The 21,765-nt window shown below is 39.8% G+C and overlaps 1 protein-coding gene across 1 annotated transcript in view; it reads right to left on the bottom strand.

The window, feature by feature from the left end:
* LOC113492564 (nose resistant to fluoxetine protein 6-like) overlaps positions 1 to 21,399 on the bottom strand; it is a 66,615-nt gene extending 45,216 nt beyond the window's left edge. Inside the window, exon 1 of the mRNA XM_026870067.1 lies at positions 20,232 to 21,399. The gene's annotated coding sequence lies outside the window, so the exon portion shown is untranslated. The remainder of the gene's footprint in view (positions 1 to 20,231) is intronic.
* Between the last annotated feature and the right edge of the window lie 366 nt (positions 21,400 to 21,765).

Below are 21,765 nucleotides of genomic sequence, written 5' to 3'. Positions count from 1 at the left end.
CATCTTTTTATATGAGTTCGTTTTATTCTATACCAACATTAAATAAATGTAGAGCAAAAATAACATGACACTATTTTTTTATTGGAGCCACAAATTTCGTGTATTATTGTCTGTATTATTATTGTGTGTCCTGTGTGTCCTGTAGACCCTGAGCTCTCTTTTCTCTCATGATTGACGGAGTAGTTTAGCCCTCAACTGTTTATGTCGCGGGGTTGTTCCTGGCACCCGATATGGTGGTGGTGGTGATGGTTTAGCCTATTTACGGATATTAGTTCTGAGTTTGTTTCCCATTGGTTTGAAGTCGTAACTATTGTAGAGTTAAACTGTGTAACCGCAGTAAAAAGCTGAATTCACTGTGCATGCGCCGGCTGTGGCGATAAGACTTTATAGCTTTATTCTTTTTAGTAAATATGTTTAGCTCTAACAATTTAAAAAATATACATTTTGTGGAATTGACACTTCGCACTCCAGGGCGTAGAGACTCTCTTTTCTATAACTTCCAAAGTCTTACTTTGAGAAATGGCACTAGATCACAGGGTCATTTTGAAGTATTAAAAATAATCCACGTCATAAAAAAAGTGATGTTACAAGGAGGATAATGTTTTATTTTTAGTGTAGTTACGCAATAGGTCACAAATAATGTATGATAGTAAATCAAGTTGTTGTAACACTCCAGTAGGCATGGCTTCACATTCAGAATGTTTGCTCGCGTTATAGTAACCATTACATTATGTAATTGAATTGTGTAACTTTAACATTTATACATTGCTAATGTGTGATTAAAAAGTTGAAGCCAAAGCTAGTTCTCTTGTTTTAATACTGCTTTCACCTGACATCAGTGTTTTTTTCTTAATGTTTTATCTCTTTGCATCGAATTCGGTCCAGCTGTTTCGAGGGAAAACGTTGCAGAGAGACAAACGCTTTCGGATTTGTAACAACAGCAAGCACATTTACTTAAGCGCTTATTTCGTTTTTGCTGACTAATGATGCTTGAAATGTAATAAGTATTTTTAATGATAGACGTGAAACCAAATAAGTAACAGCTCATTTTATTGCGTTACTCAAATTATAATTACGCAACTATTCATATTTAATAGTTTAGTGTTGTCTAGACTGGCATGAGTAAAAAGCGTTAATTAATTTATCTCTACGCTGACTTAACAATATTTAAGCGTAAAAAAAGTGTAGAAATAACAATATCTAACTCAAACATCAAATTTCAGATTTTCTTTTTGCTCCAATGACATAATAGACTTAAACTTATCAAGTTGACCGTGGCCCACACACGACCAAAACACAGCCAGGTGTTACATGCACCGAGCGGCACATAGAGAAACACGTAACAATATTACATAAAGTCTCTGAGAACAAGTACATACGTTAGTATATACTGACGCTAATTCATTTAATCTGTGGGAACAGAATAATTTTGTGGTTATTCGCGTGATTGCGGGTTATACCAACGTGTTTCTGATGCATAAATGACCTACATAGTCGAATGGCACGCTTTCCGCGTCAGAAGACTGTGGTCCAGGCACAGCGGCCATCCGAGCCCCACCACACTGCATTCCAACAATTGAATAACGCGCTGATTCGATAATCAACAGAATTATGCGATACCAATTGTTCAACTCATTTTGCATATTGATTGCTGTTGATTAGTACTTCCTATTTGTTTTCTACGTTATTCAGAGCAAATCGATAAATCGTTTATTGAGTTTAGTAGATTGGAGCTTTTAGGTTTGTCTTAATTAACATTTCAGGCACAGTTTCTTTTCTGTCAGCACAAAAAGAGGGATTAAAGTTTTAATGAATGTCCTTTTTACTGAATATTCTCTAGAGCATTGATCTCGAATTAATAGACACTTTTCTATAATTAAGTATTATTTATTAACTTCGCTTCTATAAATCCACAACATGAGTCTTTGTTACCGAATTGTTATTCGGTGAGAAACAGCAAACTGATTTAATATTTGTAACAGTTTTGTCATTCAATTTGGTCCCATTCAAACTTCGAATCGATTTAAACTTGGAACAAACAAGTAATAAAGTTACAACTAGTTTGTTCCGATTGACATAGTTTTTTTTTTTGGACGTGTGAAGAGCGATTTTTGAACAGTAATTCTTATGGCATAACTATTAGGGCTATTTCTATTTTTGTTTGATGGTGTTACTACATGGCACTTTTGACAACTAGGCCTAAGTACTTTGGGATGCTGTTTATTAAAAAAAGATAATATTCCTCTTAAGTGTAGCGCGATAAAAAAAACCCTAAAATCTCTTAATCTGTATTAATAGTAAGTATTGTATAGTTAATATGTTGTTAGCATAACAGCGCAATAGTTCCCAGCTGTGAGTACGAAGTAAAGCAAAAAGCATCGTAATAATCTCGTCTGTATTCTCACCGGGACTATTTACCAGATGACACTGACAGATGGGAATACTTCTTGTTCGCACGCCCAACTATACCAAGGTGCGGAACTTAACTTTGCACTATCCGTATTAAGGACACTATTAACATGCAAGCGCCGTGCAGGCTACGGGCAGTCGGCCCAAGCCAGTCACCAAGCCGTCTGCAAAACCTGTCCTTAAACAGCCTCCAACATTGGCAAAGAAGCCACCGATTGGAACGGCTTCCCAACCGAACTCTGGACCGTCTCCGACTCTGAAGCCTATCTCCAAGGAGGCTCAGAAGTCGAGCTCAAAGCCAGCTCCAAATCTGGTTTCTAATCCAGCAGCACCATCGCTGGAAAAGAGTTCCGGTGACGAGGGTTGGACCCAAGTATCCCGAAGAAAGAAAAACGGACGGAAAACTAGGGCAGTCCAAAATCAATTGACACCAAAATCCAAGCCTACCGCTAAAACACAAAGCGGCAAGGCGCGCAGAAAGCGCAGGCAGAGGGAACGGCGGGCCGCCCTTACGCCTGCCGTTGTTCTAACAATCGAGCCTAAGGCAGTGCAGGATGGCCTGACTTACAAAGAAGTGTTGGAGCGGGCAAAAGAAAATATAAATGTCGCCGAGATGGGAATCGACATGGCAGTCAATTCTATCAAGGTCAAAAGGACACAGACTGGAGCACGAATTCTCGAGCTTCCGAGAAATATTGGTCAAGAGGGGGCCGATCTGATGGCCGAACGCCTCAGGGTCATTTATAACGACGGTACGGTTAGGGTCCATAGACCTATCAAGTGCGCGGAACTCCGGGTTTCAGACCTGGATGATTCCGTCACTAAGGAAGACCTCCTTGCCGCTGTTGAATTGAAAGGACAGTGCCCTCCTGGCACCGTGAAGGTAGGTGACCTAAGGTTGGGCTCCAGTGGCATGTATACCGCGCTGGTGAGGTTACCGCTGCTTGCAGCCCCGAGGCTCATCACAACAAGGACGGAGAAGTTCCTCGTCGGATGGAGCTCGGCTCGTGTGGTGCAGCTCCAAACAAGGCCTATGAAATGTTTCCGATGCTTGGAGATCGGACACACTCGGGCTTTGTGCACCAACGAGATAGATCGCAGTAACCTTTGCTACAGGTGTGCGCAGCCTGACCACAAGGCTGCAAACTGCACAGCCCCGGCAAAATGCGCGATTTGCGAGCCGCGGGGACGCAGGGCCGACCATCAAATGGGCAGCCGAGAATGTGCTCTACCGGTCCCTAATGGGCCCAGAAGAGTCCCAGCAAGGGTTGTCGCTGCGAGAATGGAGGTTTCCCACCGTGCGGGAGGGGAAATGATGGAACTTTAATCAACTATGGATCAAGCTCATCCACATTTCTTCCTCCAGGGGAACCTTAACCACTGCGCTGCTGCACAGGACCTGCTTCTACAGACATTAGCGCAGTGTGCGATTGATGTCGCGGTAGTGGCGGAGCCTTATTTTGTTCCCCCGAGGTCTAATTGGGTGGGGGACCTTAATGGCTCCGTCGCCGTTGTCGCAACAACAGGTGCCCAATCTCGGCCACTACACGCGGTCTATAGAGGCTCGGGCTACGTCGCTGCTTCATGGGGCCCATACGCCATTGTAGGCGTGTACTTTTCACCGAACAGAAGTCTCGACGAATTTGAGACATTCGTAGCCGAACTTGAGACCCTTGTTCGGACGTTGGCACCCCACCCGGTTCTACTGCTCGGGGACTTCAACGCTAAGAGCACAGCTTGGGGGGGACCAGCAACAAACCGGCGTGGCATATTACTGGAGGAATGGGCTCTTGGGTTGGAAATCGTCCTACTTAATCGAGGTCATACTCAGACATGCGTCCGGCACAACGGCGGGTCTATAGTGGACCTAACGTTTTGTTCTCCGGCCATTGCCCGACGCATAAACGACTGGCGGGTCGATGAAGGAACGGAGACGCTGTCCGATCATAGATACATTCGGTTCAGCGTCTCCCCCCCCGGAGATCCTGTGGTTCGGCCGATTCAAAACCCAGTGTCACCAAGATGGGCGCTGAAAAAGATAGATACTGAACTGCTTATCGAGGCGGCCATCATCAGCGATTGGAGTGCCCCGCCGACAGGACTATCAGTCGATGACAAGGCGGAGTTGTTTCGTAGGACCATTACAGCGGTCTGCGACGCAGCAATGCCTCGGGTCCGGAGACGGTCCAATCGTCGGGCGGTCTACTGGTGGTCGCAAGAGATAGCAGGGCTGAGACAGGCGTGTATTGCTGCGCAGCGCCGTTGCTCACGCCACCGCTCACGGCACAGACGAAGGGCGAACAGGGACGAAGCCGCGGAGGCCCTTCTTTACGAGGCCTACCGCGCAGCCCGATTAACTCTACGCCTGGCCATACTACAGGCGAAAACCGCAGCTAGGGAAGAGATGTACGAGGAGTTGAACCGAGATCCGTGGGGTCGCCCGTACCTAGCAGCCCGTAACAAACTTCGTGCCGCGGCGCCTCCGCTCACGGAATCTATGGCCCCTCAACTCCTCAGTAACATCGTCACGTCCCTGTTCCCATCTCACCGGACTGACTTTACTCCTCCAGCTATGGGTACCGCGTGTTCACGTGTCGAACTGGAGGAAATAACCGAAGGAGAGTTGGAGGCGGTTACCCAACGCCTCCGGACCAAGGAGACTGCTCCTGGACCTGACGGGGTACCGGCTAGAGCTATTTCCCTAGCTGTGGGTCCTCTTAAAGACCGGTTGCGGGGTCTCTTCAATGCCTGTTTAGTGGCAGGGAGATTCCCAAAAATCTGGAAGACGGGGCAGCTCGTGCTCCTTCGGAAGGAAGGACGACCGGCGGACTCAGCATCTGGCTACCGGCCTATCGTACTGCTCGACGAGACAGGCAAGCTCCTTGAGCGCATCGTTGCCACCCGTATCGTTCGGCATCTGACGGGTACGGGGCCTGACCTATCAGAGTTCCAGTTTGGTTTTAGGACAGGCCGGTCAACAATGGACGCTCTGGCTATTGTGAAGAAGTTCGCCGCGGAGTCAGTGCCGCGAGGTGGAATGGCGTTGGCGGTATCGCTTGACATCGCCAATGCCTTTAATTCGCTGCCGCATCAATGTATTAAGGCGGCGCTCCAATATCACGGAGTACCGCTATACTTGCAGAATGTCGTGGCGGACTACTTACGCGATAGATTTATCGCATATTCCAGTGCGTCCGGTCCTCACCGGCAACCTACCGGGTGCGGTGTTCCACAGGGGTCAGTCTTAGGACCTCTCTTGTGGAACATCGGATACGACTGGGCATTGCGAGGCACTCTACTCCCAGCAATGCAGGTCGTTTGTTATGCAGATGACACCCTGTTGTTGGTAAGAGGGGCCAACCAGGAAGATTGTTTAAGGCGTGCGGCCTGCGGCGTCCATCTTCTCGTGGACCGCATTCGTCTTCTCGGGCTGGAAGTTGCAATAGAGAAGACCGAGGTACTGGTGCTGCGCGGCCCCCGGGGCCGAACATACATGGAGGCGTGCCTAGCGGTGGAGGAAGCAAGGATCCCACTGTCAGGCACGATGAAGTACCTGGGACTGGTCCTCGACAGAGGGTTGAGTTTCCGAGAGCACTTCAAACGGCTGGCACCGAGACTTCGGTCCGCCGCAGCTGCTCTCGGGAGACTCCTGCCAAACATTGGAGGCCCTGATATCGGGTGTCGTCGTCTATACGCCTCGGTCATTCGATCAATGGCACTATACGGCGCACCCATTTGGTCTGACGCACTGACTTCCAAAACGCGGGCGGTCCTGCTCAGCTCGCAGCGCGCTGTCGCCAATAGGATCGCCCGCGCTTATCGGACCGTTGGTCACGAAGCCGCGTGTGTCTTGGCTGGCACGCTTCCGTGGGATCTGGACGCAAAAGTGTTGGCGGACCTTTACACCCGCTACACCGAGCTCCGGTCCCGGGGGGACGAACCCTTGCCCAGAGAACGCGAGATATGGTGCAGAGAATCCCGACTCGATGCAATGCGGACTTGGGAACTCCGGCTAGCGAATCCGACAGCTGGGCGGGCCACGGTGGAGGCAATCCGCCCAAATTTGCAACCGTGGGTGGAGAGGCGGTACGGCGTTTTAACATACCGCCTCACGCAGGTGCTGACTGGGCACGGGGTCTTTGGCCATTACTTGCACCGAGTTGCACGTAGGGAGGTGACGACTGCGTGCCATCAGTGCGGTGATCAAGATGACACCGCACTGCATACACTAGCCGTATGTCCCGCCTTTGCGGAGCCTCGCGCCGAGCTCACCTTGGCGCTGGGAGGCGTCGATGTCGCCTCGCTGTCAGCTGTAGTCGCTGCTACCCTCAGCAGACGCACAGCGTGGGACGCGTTGTCCTTCTTCTGCGAGACCGTTATGTCCCAGAAGGAGGCAGCGGAGCGCGCGCGGGAAGACGACCCGAACGCGCCTCAAATACGAAGACGTCGGATGGGTCGGCGCAGAGCAGCGCATGAGCGCGCTCTCCCGCCCTAACTAAGGCCCTAGGCGACATGCACGGGGGTGTTTGTCGTCTGTTTATAGGACCCCGACGGGGGGCCACATTTTGTGCAGTGGATGTGGTCCTAGTACCAGGTGGGGAGGCCAACGCTCTCTACACGTCGGCCTCCGAAACGAAGGAAGCCGTCGGCATCTATTAGCCGACGGTGCCCCGCAGTCGGTGCGTGTTGAAATGCTATGCATGCCCGCGCACCTACTAAATACGGGGACGCTGTACGGCGGTTAAGGTTTAGTCAGTAAGAGTCTGACACTACCCACTTCCTCCCCCGAGGAGGTGGGTGTCCATGAGGATTCCCCCGCCTAACCAAAAAAAAAAAAAAAAGGTTAAACAGAAGTATATTATATAAGTTTACGCAATTGTTACTCACTCATACAAACCTTGCACACAAAAGCTTAATAATAAGCTTAATAAATAAGGTCACATTTTATGGATAAAAATATTGATTATTTTATTTGTAATAATCATAAATAAAAGCAAATTAAAATTATTAAAACCAAAAATAATGACACATTAATTCCAATAATAGAGTGATTCAAATCTAATGTCCAATCATTCATTATTTATTCGAGTATTTATCGATAATCGAAATGTTTAATCGATTGATTGGTATCGATTGTTCATGTTATAATAAATTCAGTAGCTTGTCGCTCGTTGCGTCACGTTAGATGCAATCGAAGCGTGTTCTGTGTGAGTTTCATTGTTGTTTCAAACAATATTAATATATCAATCTTGCGATCGTAACGTTATGATACAGATATTTTTATTGGGCAAGTAAATATTACTAAAAATAACATTCGCTTTATTAAATAGACGTTGAATATTATTTTATTGAGTACTTCTTTTTCGTATACGCTATAATAATATAGCCGTATTTTTGTATTCTTAAGCTTTTATTTGTGTCTTTGAAAATTATTGTGTACATAAATTATTTATAAATGTGTGATCGTAGAGCTTTTTGCCTTTATATTTTGTCCCAATTTTGGCATTGCTTGGCTCAATGGAGTGTGTTTCCGAAATGTTATAAGAAAATAAATAAGTCCCTATATTATTTAAGTAGGTTAGCATAAAATACTGTTTTATACTGGGATCTGTTATATTAAATCTTAAAGCCGTAGCTTTAACGTAAATTCAGCAGTAAACGACAGTACCCAAGTTACCAAAGTAAGAAATTACTTTCTTATGCTATAGAATACTTATAATCCCTATACCGGTCGAAAACTAATATCATTATTCTGCAAAAGAACTCTACTTATCACGCATAAACGGAAATAGAAATACAATGATCAAATATACGCTTGAACGACAAATAATGTTAGAACAAAACTGATGTAGTTACCAAAAAAGGACCAAAAAGGTTTTGTAACATCGAAAGTCAGACGTGACTGATTTCCGAAATAGCGAAGCCTCATCTTAATACTGTACAACTAGGGGAACAGTGTATTGAGGCAGTGAGCTGGTAAACCGACTGACAACCTATTACCTAACTACAAATGTAACAGATTGAGCATGTAATCATTTTTATGCATCGCTGTCATGAGATCAGCTGATGTGTGCGGTTCACGTGTTTGTTATAGACATATATGCTACGGTAATAGTATGTTAGTAAATGGCTATTGCTAGCTCATTCAATGGCAATTATGATTAAAGTTTTCGAATTTATTTTATGTGTTTAATTTTTTTTTAAGAACCTTAATATGCAACTAAAATAAAACAAAAAAATATTGAGCTTTGGGACCAAATGACAACTATTTCAAGTTAAATGAAAAAAGAATCAACAAAATCGATTCATCCAGCCGAGGGCCTGGAGTAAAAAAAACACGAATTAGAAATACACTCATTTTTAAAGTCTGTTGACGAATAGATTAATTATAATAACTCCTCGAAGTTAAAGTTAGGAGTATAATATTATTTAACCAACGACATAATGAAATAAGTACACAGTTAATTTTGCAATATTTATTCTCAATACAAATATATGTACCTACTAGAGATCTGTACAGCAAATATATTTACTTTAAGAGAGCCCTTAGTAAAACTAAGTACTTGGTACACTCCATTAGCCTGAATGCTGAGGACAAAGCGCCTGCTTATGTCTATGTGTACTTGTACGTATGTACACATGTCATTGCTGGAAAGCCGTCACAATGCCGTGACTTATGCAAATTCCAATTTGAATGCAACAAGGTAATGTTTCCATTGTGGATTGACTTCAGCCAAATCTCAAACCGTAAATTACTTAACGAAGTTTTACTTTGTGTGCAATTACTTTTTTTGTTGAAAACGATGGATATTATTAATCTCTACACTTATAATGCGACCAGCAAAATATAGAGTTAGAACGAACCGTTCGTAAGTATTAGAAATAAAAATAAGAATACATTGTAAGCTAACGACCCAATAATACTTTTTAGTTGCTGAAAACGGGGCGAGTCTTTGTGAGGTGACTTTGCAGCCTTTTTTAAAAGACCTCTTCCTCATTATCTTCAGGTTTAAAACTGAAAGAATATTTAACTTCAAGAACCTTTAAGACTTTCATAAAACCTCATTTTGTCAGAAAAACGAAGACAGTAGCAGGATTAAAAGTTTTCGATCAATAAAAAAAGGAAAACAAAATCATGGAAATGTCTTGTTTTATTTCAGCCAATGGTTTGTCGGTAAAAGCTGAAACTTTTTCGAAACACACCAATCCACTCGGGTTTCTTCGACCGGAATCTGATGAGTCACGATAACTTTTGTTTTGTTTTTGTGCCATAAAGAATATCTATCTATGAAAGACTAGCGGTTTCTCGCAACTTCTCCCGCCCGTCTTTCGGTTATAGATCGAAAAACTAACGATGTCGGCTAAAAGAAGCCTGTGTTAAAAAAATATTTTAGCTACATCCTTACTAAATTTCATCGAAATCTGCTTAGCTGTTTGGTCGTGAAGCGGTAACAAATACACTGACAAACCAACTCACATACTCTTGCATTTGTAAAATTAGTGTGATACCTACTAAAATATAAAAAGGTGGTTCTATTCCGGTTCATTATAACCTACATTTACGTCTAACCTATATTTATCTTTACCCCTTATCCTAGCACGAGTTTAGCGTCGGCAGCACATCAAAGTGCAATTACTGTCATTCACACATTTTCCACGTTGCAAAAAGCAGCGCAGAAACTTTACACGATAGTTACCTACTAACGGAAAATAGGTTGCTTCGTTAGAGTTTTTTACAAATAAATGCTAGGTATACTAAAATAAATTTTTGTGTTGTTTTTTACTTTCGTCTCTTTTATCAGTAATAAACATAATTAATTAGATATTTTCTCTATTTTTTTAGTCGTATCAGGAAAATAGTTGAAAATAGACCATCCACTAAAATATCAGCTAAACGTTAGTACCTAATCCTTAAAGTTAAATTGCAATACGTTGGTAATAATTACTTGGTGTTAATCTACGGAACCCAGCGGAGTTTAAACTCGACTTAGTAGGATAAATGAATGTTTCATGAAGGTTTCACGAACTCCAGGGCTGTTGGTTAAATGTTACCTACTAGATATTAAATGTTATAGTGTGTAATAATTTTAAGTGATAATCATGAATAAAGGTTAAAATATACTAGTACAGAATTACAGCTTTTGTAGCTCTCAAAGTCTCGATATTACTCAGTCACAATTTTAAGTAGTATCTTCAGATTTACATCCAAAAAAATACTTTAAATTCGAATTACTATCAAAAGTTCAAAACCAAGCTAAAAAGAAGTCAGCACTCTCGCACTTTCGCACTTTCGCACAATTTCGAAAGCCACCAAAACAATAAGTTGAGTAACAATCAAATTACTCATTTTGAAAATGGCACTAGCACGGCAACAAACCCACTTACACCAGTGAATTGGCAATTTAACCAACAATAACGTAATAAACAGAGTTCGCATCAACTATCAAAGTTACGTGGAACTTTAATTTCAGTTAATTATGAAGTAATTGGCAATTATTTTGTTAACGCAGGTAAGTCAGCTTTACACGCATAATCTGATTTATTATTGTTGAATTCTAGTGTTGGTGTTGCTTCGACAACTAACTGGATTTAAACATCGATGTTTATTTAGGATGTTAAAGAAAAGAATATGTCTCATGGCCAAATATTGATGAAATCTTTTGCGGTTGTTTAACAATTCCCGAGATGATTTTGAACCAAAAAAATAATTTATGCACACTTGATACATAGCGGTCGCAATGTCTAAGTATATATATTATACACACTGCCTAATTGAGGCTGAAATGTTATTATTTGTCAGATGCAGGCTTAGCCCTAAACATATTGGAGTGTATGGATAGGCAACAACATTGATGACATACGGTTACCACTTCAAACCCACTGACCGCGACGTGTCGTGGATTCAATAGCGTAAGACAAGCATTTGTGTCATCCAGGACTTGTTCCGAGTCTGTTTGTGCATGTGACTTGCATGTTTGCGTAACCCCCACGACTCAAGGAATAAAATACTTCTGCGGGAAGAAAGTAAAGTATCACTTTGTCAATAAAAGAAAAAATAAAACATGTAATTCTTATTCATAGCAGTCGAGAATTATAATATTCCGTCGCGAACCCTACTAATCCCTACCCGTGCCCTTCGTCTACCGGATAATAATTTCTTGTCCAGTTTTCGCCTTGTCAAGTTCAGATTTACGCAATCTCTGTCCGTCTCTGTAAGTCTAGTTAATCAAATCAATCTAAATTCTAAACTTCGACGTTCATAATTTACATTTTTAATTTTGAATCGTTAGCGTAAGCATTCAGACTAGAGAAGGTCGATTAGTGGCTCTACCTAGGTAACTTTGAGGAATATTAAGTACAGTATCTATTTATTTAGTTTATCTGTGGTCAGTATTTTGCGTTAAAACTACGTCTGAAACCAATATTGTTAAGCTGTTGCACATCGCGTAATCTGGAACAGGATTTGAAAATCAAATAACGAATTGTTATCCATTAAGCTTACTCCAATTATGACGCAAAAAACATTTTTTTAATTCATCCCGTATATGTCATAATTATAGTATTTACTGGGATATTATAGGTAATTTTTGCCACACCTGTATTCAAACTGTCACTATTATTATGATTTTGTAAGTATAATTATCAAAATATTTTTAATCATTGATAACGATGTCACAATATTTCCAAAAGCGGCACATCTCCTAAAGTTCCCTCACGTCATTCATTTCCTATTTTGGGCGTCGTTTGATAGTCTTTGTGAATAATATATCACAGGGCTTACTAGAATGCCTCATCTTTGTGAATGTCTGAACTAGTTTTCAACGGAATTTCATAGTAAGTAAAGTTCCACTTGATGTAAGCTTGTAACAAATTTAACATTCTAACGTGTGCCAAGTGGTTTAGACAGGTTAACTACTTCATATGTTTAACTGCCATAAATCTTTGCTTTAAAAATTGGCGAATTAGCTACACTATTAACACCAAGTTAAGTAATAAAAACAGCTCAAGTGCGAGTCGGACTAGACACAGTTACAGCTAGAGCTAGGTACCTACTTATGGTCACCCAACAAAAAGACTGCACCAATCGCTGCATGTCGATGTTTAATATCATTATTTGTCGTTATAGCGGCAGCATAACATACATCTTCTATGAAACTTTCAGTGTGTAGCTATGACTGTTCGTGAGATGCGGCCTGGTGACATACGAAAGGATAGCAGAGCCTTAGTAACACTAGTAGTAAGACACGTTGAAACATAGTAACCACAGGCAGAAATCTTTAACTCTAATTGGTACTAATTATCATGCATACTTTTACATACTTTGTCAACATAAAATTACCATATTAATAAAAACGCAACTGTCAGATCCTTGTCTAATAATTATAAAACCAAGCCCCATGTTTTGATTACATCCAAACATTTTTGGGGTAAGTAGGCATCAAGACTTTTGGTACCGGAACCGCGCATCACATAACAAAAACGGGCGCTTTCTATTCTCTAATATTTCGTAATTCAACAACTGCCACTATGTTTATTGAGGGAAATTGACCGGAACTGACTACTACCGTGGCTCACATATTACCAGCTTATTGTACAATATTCATTTAATTATATCATGACTGATTCGATACCCACAATACATCGATCATGTCTGTAATACAACCTTATCTTTTTCTAACGTCTTATAAGTCTTTCGAAAGAGTCAACACTATTTAAAAATTAATTAATTTATGGCCTGAGATAATAAAAACCAGCAATAATCAAAATCTTTTCATATTAATAATATCTACACATAACTATTTTCTCTGTAAACAAAAATTGACATAATATTATAAAAAGGTTCGCCCATTCTCTTTTACTACTGATGCACCATTATTCAAATTTCTCTTCAGATACACCATGGTAGGTATAGATAGTATTACCGTGTCTATCCTGTATCAGGGTTGAATGCGATACAAATGTTCTGAATGTAACTCTGGTCGGGTTTTAATTAAGGCTACCTGTCGGTGTAACAGCGAGCCTACATAAGTTCAGATGCCTTCAGTTAGACAAATAGTATTCGCATTTGGCCACACACCCTCAATTATGATGTAGGACATGGTACTAAGAAATTTGAGGTCGGGGGATTGTGTTAAGGTGTTGTTAAATACCGACCGTTTGATACACGGGAGGAGTTGGTTAAGGGCAGTTTGAAATTAGTAGAGTTTAAAATCACTTGGAGATTACCTCGCATCTTACAAAGAAGTCCTTAGTTGAAAATAGTATAACTAACTAATGATATTTGTTATTTTTATGAGGATTTCTTAAGAGCATATATCTTCAATTTCCTCTCATTCGCTTTATGCAGAAGATAAGAGAAAATAGAGCCTATAATGTTTTATTTTTGTCGATAAATGAACAGCCATTTCCCCTTTAAACTTTGACCATGTCTCCTAATATGAATACATTAAGAGTCACATACTTCTTACAAAAACATTCCACAAATATTAAGGTCAATAACTTCATTAATAAGACAGTTCATAATTAGTTGAGCTGCAATAAATTCTGTCGACACTGCGCATTGGCAAGATACCGGCTTTCTATGACGACTCACATCTTACCCAAGGTCACGAGTCTCATTTAACCACCATTCATATATTTGCTCGATTGAACAGGAGCTATTGCCTCCATGTTTTTCGCCCTTATATTTATCTCCGAACTAGGATGTGTTTCTGATGTTTGTTTCCAACTAAATCAATTGGGACTGTAAGTAACCGAAATTATCAGTCGCATATTCCATTTACTAAGAACTTAGTAATGAAAATGTTTATTCATTTAATTAAACACAAAGAAGATTAGTCTTGGAGGCTTTTGTCGCAATCAAAAAGTATATAATTGACATTACCTATCAGAATGTACCGTGTGCTAGATTTCAGTGCTCTATTGTGAAAAATCGCGTCGTCTTTGCCAGGGCCATTTATCAATCAAGGTCTATTTCGTTTCAGGCTTTCCAATAATACAAAACAAGTTACCTATTTTATTGAAAGATTGGAAGTAACTAATTACGGCTAACGAGTATTCGACAATGTCTAGAGAGCCAGCACATAGTTTTTCTGCTACTGGTTCAAATTTTAGATTAAGTTAGTTATTTTAAATGCTATTTGACCGGAATTATTCATTTCGTATCACCGATTGTAATATAATACCCTATAGCACAAATAGGGATGACTGGGTATAAAAAGAAAAAATCTCATTAGTCCCTCAGTTAGATAATAATTAAAAGTATAGGACACGTATTTTTTCCTTTTTCAGAAAAACTAGAATTGACAAAGATTAATTTTAGGAGCACCTCTCCTAAAATTAATCTTTGTCAATGCTTGTGACGTAACGATAGGGTAAAATTCATACTCAATCATGACGTCACGCGTAAGTTTTATTCGCTGTAATTTGGTCAATTAATGTTTGCGGGACAAATTAAAAAATACGTATCCATTATTATACAAAAAACTACAAGACGGACACTGCAAAAAAAAATTGTCATCATCCTATTGTGCTTTTTACTGCGTTACATGATACTTTCATATTCGCATTTCATAAAATACAAAAAGCAGAAAATACATTTTCATTTACAGCACTTGTTACACAATGGATTATTATCCAAAAACTATACGATAAACGTAGATTAAACCTCCACAAACATTACAATGGCGCTTAATATTAATAAACTTTACAAAAAAGGTAATACGCTGAGAAAAGAATTATGAGAAAACTGGGTTATATTGAACAAGGAGAGCATATTAAAAAGAGGCTGAAATAGAACTACAAAGCACAACAGAAGACGTAAAATGTGTAAAAAGTTGGCTATCACGTTATACTATTGTTACAGACGGCAAATGCGTATGACGTCACAGCTCGTTACCGCCTCAAACAAAGTGCTGCCCCATCTCTCTACTAATGAGCTCTTAAAGGACTTTTCCCATTGCGGAAGCGAGATAGGACGCTACACTTGATAGCACCGTCCTGCTTTAATAAAAAAACTCGTAGGAAGCGCGCCGGTACTTTTATTTCCGCAAAATATTATTGCGAGAAGAAATATTTGACTGTCACTGTCCTGATACAATTTGGAGACGCCCATAAATATATCAGTAGCACACATTTATGTCTATAACTTCTTCTTAGTCCATCTGAATACATAGATTACGTAGTTCGGCGATCCTTTTGACGAAAACGTTTTAGTTCTTTTTGTAACAAAAGAAACAACAGAAAAGGGATCAGGATGAAAGTTTCATTGAAAGTTTCTGAAGAGGAATTTCTTGGAGTTGTGTTTGCTCCGGATTCGGTATTGTCTTATGTCTACATTATTTGTGATTCAATTGTTGTCGTATTGATTTTCTGGATCCCAGGGCCTCAAATGATTTGACGTCGTTTTGGAATCACATTAACGAATTGATAGCTGATGCCTGATTGGTCAATTTCAAGACACCGTAAAGTTTTAAACCGTCTCTCAAACATCCAGATGCAACAGTCATAGATAGACATTTAAGAAAGTCATAAACTATATTATTTCCCGTAAAGTCATTTAAATTTATAACAGCAGTTGTTTTGCAATTATATACAAACTATCAGAACTTATTGCAAATAACAATCAGGTTTATCGGGCATAAACTTCAGAAGCTATAAAACCTTGCACATAACTTATGAATTGCACAAATACAGCTCTACAAATGTGTGTATATCTTTCGTTTGAAGTCATTAAATATGAATAAAATTGAATTGGGAAGGCTAATGGAAAATTTGTGAGGTCATAACAGTTTAGTTGCACCGGTGACCGGTGTTCAATACGAGCTACGAACGGTGATGCGCGGTCAGTCGCGTGTGCACGCTACATAATATTGTTACAATAACCATGGTATGAACGAGGGGTTATCATTAACCCAGTTACGCGGCTATTACTCCCTTACATCACAAAAAACACATCATTAAATATATTATTACTGTGCCGTGACGGACTACCCAAATACGAGTGTCTTCGGTTCAAGAGAAAAATATTTTCCTTAAAATTGCGTAAAGAAGACTTCCAAAAGAAATAATTGCTTACATAATTTCGAAACTCCAGATCCCCAATTGCTCTTGAAAACAAACGCGAACTCGTGATTACCCCACAAACAACTTATCGGGAGTATGACAAGGTGTTGATTGGAAAACCAGAGTTTGCCAACTGTTAACGACCAAAATTTCCGCATACGAAGTCGCGAGCAAAAGTTAAACAAACTACATAATTGCGTGTTGTTATGAAGAATAATATATGTGGCTTTGTTTATCATTAGGAAACAGTGAAAGTCTTAGCAGTTGCAAAACGCGATAACAGGCTATTCTAGAAATAAGACGATTAGTCCGGCCCGCTCGCTATCCTTGGAGCGGCCATCCGACACGGATTATTAATCTGGCTCAAGGAACACTCACTATAAACGTTTATTTCATATTTTTTTGAGATTTATTTACCGAAATATTTTTTGGAGGACAATACTGAGTTTTATAGAAATAAAAAACAAATGTTATCACCTTTTCATCACTTAATACGTAGCTAGCGTGTTTTTTTGTATAAGATTACTCTTTTTTAAACAACTAATTCAGAATTCACTACTTACACAATTATAATTTCTACTGCGATATTTTCATGAAAAACATGGAACTTTTCACCCATTCCTGCAAAACGGTTTACTAAAGTGAGGTACACTTTCGCATCGACATATTTTCAGTGAAAACCAACCTGTATGGAATGATTCATAACCGTTTTTTACCGAACAAAGACAAATAGAGAGACCCCAGCATAAAAACACAAATTCACTCGGAGGCTGCAAAGGGTTAACGACACTGCTAAATATTGCACGGGTTTCATACCAAATTCTGCCAGTTCAGGGGTTGAAAAGATACCTGTGCAGATTTCCCTTGGTAAATGAATTTATCATAAACCCTAATGAATACTGAAAAGAATTTCAGTCGCGAATTTGTAATACTTTTGACGATAAGAAGAGTTGACGTTAGTTAGTGGGGACTAGCAACTTTGTTATTATGAACTTCTGAAAAGTTGACGCTAATAGTACTTTATTATAAATGCACTCAAGTACACCAGGGAGGTATTTAACGTAATATTGAAAATGAAAAAAATCAGAGATGTATTGCCATAATAATATTTTAAGAAAACTCGTTGCGGCTTTATGTTCAATTAAAAAGGCAATAAACAACCCAGGTAAGTTGTTATAGGGCTAAATGTAACGATGATCGTGTTCGTCGAGGGTGGAGTTGCTGAATAGTGCGTTAAGTCGTGATCAGTCGGCGACCAGCATAATGGGCGTGATTCATGGCGAGGGTCCGGGACTATCGCCATCAAATGAGGTCAATCGCTCACACCAACCCCGAACCGCTCCCTCCGATAGTAAATGACCGCGGTTAAAGGAAACTTGAATTGTACAATTAACTGAGTGTGGAGCTGTTACTGACTCCACATATCACTCTCCGGACACCGTGGAATATGTTTTACACTTATATAAAGGTGCGCACGCCTTGTTAGTGACATAAATGTCGTGACGCAACTTGACATCTTTGTCGGAGGAGTAAAACTAACAATCGGTGAAAGTTCAGAGTTGGCGCCTGCGGCGGTGATCGGTTATTTACCTACTTATCAGATGACTCCTGGTCCACAGTTCTATCTGTTGTTTAAACACCGATGTTGACCGGAGCAGCACGCGCCGCGCATCCGATATTGCGAAGGCTAAACATATTCGAATATGTTCGATGTTTTTCCACTTTCATCGCGAGTGCGTATCATATGAAATGGAGCGCAACTTAGGACTGGTTCTTTTTGTTCCACTTTACGCAAGTGTGCGATGCAATAACATTGCCTGAATTCCGCTTGATGATTAAATCGGTTATGATAACCACTGCCTACTTTTTAACATGCGCTTGAATTATAATGAATTGAATGCCAAAATTATTTCAGTAAACAAGCACCTACTCCACGATTACGTAAGTTTTTATAGTTATGTGTTTATCAAAGCTAATGTGTCGGGCAGTTTTGTTTACTAACGCTATAGAGGATCGTTGCTGTTATTTTATCCCCGAACTTCCTATCACGGGCCCTGCCTACGTTTTTATTTGGCTTTGAAAGATTACCGACATTCTGAGCCATAAAATTTGTTTTATTTTATGTTGGCCTGGCAACATAAACTTCGTATCTACCTGTATCAATATTGTTCGGATGACAATACGTAACAATAAAACAAAAGCTATAACATTACACGGACGTATTGTAAATGTATTGGGGCTGTTTTATTTCGGTTAATGTTTCAACGTCAAATTAACATGGATCGAGTTTCATGAACGTTGATTAATTACAATTGAAAATTGTTGTGAAAGATAATATTGGCTGGGTTTATACTTTCATATTTCATATTTATATTTTCAATAGCGGGTCAGCTCCTCAGGCTACGGTACCACTTCGTTATGTGGTATATTTGTTAGTAAGACCTTTGAGAATAACAAAGTTTTTTACTGGTAGGACAATACAAAAAAAACTTTCAGTAGGTCCAAAATTACTCACTACTAATTTTTAAATTTTAGGTTCTTATTGATTAAAATTCATAACAAATAGCTGTTTATTAATGAAGTGTTACTAAGTATACTAAGCCTCCTAGTGCCATAGTGTTAGCAGCACTTCACAAGTGTCAATTACACTAAGTAGTCCGTGTAGTAAGTGTGCGCGTGTCGGCTCTACCTGCAGGTTGCACTTGCCCGCCATTAGGCCGTAAAGCTTAACGACTTGAGAAACAATTGTCGTAACAACATACCGACACAGCACCACACTTAGGAGCCTCCACTAATTAACTTAGGATAGATAAGTTTTTGCATGCTTAGTTTATCTTCCTGACTCTTGACTAGCTTTACACATACTTAGTTATTTTTTTTTGTTTAACTATGAACAAAGTCTTTTTAAGTAATTAATATTTTAATTCTGATAAGCTTGTATAGTAGTTGAATCAATTTTGTAGTATTTTAAAAATTATCGGTATAAAAAAAAATATCTACTATGATTATCGTGCAAAAATATGCAATTTTAATATCATCACATAGAATTAACATCACATATTAATTTAATATATCGATCAATGGATAATTTTTTTGTTAGTAAAATTAAAATTTTAATTAGAAACCCAAAGTCCCTGTTTCCAGTATGTAATCCAGGGAAATATTTATAGGTACATATGAGACCTCAAAAACGTAAAAACCTCAAAAAAGTTAAATAAGTTTAAAATCGTCACCTATAAAAGAACCCATTCGTAATCTGACCCGGGGGTGCGTGTTTCCAAACTCTACCAACTTTATGAGATTACCCGTGAAAGTACACTTAAAGTAGAGGTGTCAGCCAAGTCTTTAGTGTATCATTAACTCCAACTATTGTCGTTCCGGAACCTTGTAAAACTGTCCTACCATTACACTAGACACTATACAGCCAGCTCCACTTTTCACAACACGTTGACATTTAGGAGAGGGAATAAACCTGTTTGGAACTACATTAAGGATGTCATAACATTATTTATCCACATTTCACAATCCAACATATATTACATATACGAAAGTTTAGATGCATGTCTGTTACTTAATCACGTAGCGGCTGAACGGTTCGCGTGTAACGTAAAATGTGCGATGTATCGAAATATGTAAGTTATTTAAGTATGAAAATAATAAGGGTTAAAGTGAAAATTTATGTTGATTTTGTAAAATGTTTATCGTCAAATCAAGTCATAAAAGCTGCAGAACAATTAAGATTAAAATAATATACCAACCTTATTTCTTGAGTACAAGAATCCTTTTTTATTTATTTCTTTTATTATGCTTTCACTTAAATATTCACTGTCTCTGTACTTATGATAAATGTTATTTCAGAATATGATCGTTGCGGCGTAAATCGCGGTGATAGCTCAGCGGTGAGCGGCGGGGGTCGAGCGCGTGCTGCGCAGGAGTCGACGGTCGTGCGGACACTGCGCCCGCGCCGGCCAACACCCGCCGACCGGTATGAAAGTGTGTTACATCAAATTAATCACTTACATCGGATTGCCTTAACATTTGCCATCTATTATGTCAACGTAACTCTCTGTGCGTAAAGAGATGCCTGTCATCCTCTCTATTCAAGACTTACATTTCCATCCCGAAAGCTTATTATTCACGATTTCGATATAAACCCCATCGTTACAAACCACCCTTTATTTACAATTAAATTAGTTGAACACTGAAGTTTCATTAAGTGGAAGCGAGTAGACCTCTAACAGAGAACCATGATGATGACGCAAAAGCCCAATATTAGGCGCGTGACAAATTACGTGCCCTTAGTATTCACCAACGAGAGGAAAGTCGCATTACCACTCGTATATTACACGGAACACGCTACCAGCGGTGCCGCACGGCGCATAAATACCAACCCTTCACTGTAGGCATGCCTTTCTCGAAGCGAAACACAAGTTTATTTTCGAAATATCATTTATTCAAGTAGGTTACCTCGATAGCAGTTCGGATTACTTAATCCTAAGGATCTATATATTTTTACCGGGTCTTGTATAAATACCGCTATGAAATATCCTGACTGATGACAACTGTTTACAACCGAGCGGCGGAATAGCAAGGGATGGTATTCAAAATTCGGCTTTTACACCGGATTCGGGTGCTCTTTAATATTGTATTCCTTCTCACTGTCAGCTGATTAATGGTCTGGTTTCGGGCTGTTTTTGAGCCATATCGGGCTGCAGAGGTACTCCATATTGCGAATTTGCCAGAAGCAGGATGTAAGCTCAGGTGCGGCATTTTTCCCGGAAAAGAGAAGCTAATCCATGGCACCATCGTGGCTTACTGCCAAAACGTGGTTAGATTTAATATTGTATGTAACAGATGCACATCTGGTGGCCGAATGTTTAGGATACAATAAATGTATTGTACTGCCTTGAGTCGGTCAAGCAACCAATCTAGAAAACATTTAGCAGTTTTTATTACATAAAATTATTTGTGCTTTATCAAATTTAAGGTGAAATTTTCCTTTTAAACTATATTATTTTAAAACGGATCATATATTACATTGCATTGCAAAACTAGAAAACACAACATCATCCTATCCGCAACTTTTTGGTTGTGGCCACAGTTATGTGCGGTTCAGAAATTTAGTAAATCTACTTACTAACGGTCGCCTGCGGCCTCGCCCGCATGGGATATCACTATAAATCATAATTTTTAAACCTTTTTTCAAGTAAAATAAAACAAACGATGTTACTTCTGATTCCTGCAAAAACATGTGTAAGTACAAAGTTTAGTTTACTTTCATTCAAGTTACTG

The sequence above is a fragment of the Trichoplusia ni genome, chromosome 4 (assembly GCF_003590095.1).
Source record: "Trichoplusia ni isolate ovarian cell line Hi5 chromosome 4, tn1, whole genome shotgun sequence".
NCBI lineage: Eukaryota > Metazoa > Arthropoda > Insecta > Lepidoptera > Noctuidae > Trichoplusia > Trichoplusia ni.
Note: the sequence above shows the minus strand (reverse complement) of the source record. Positions and strands in the feature narration are given on the sequence as shown.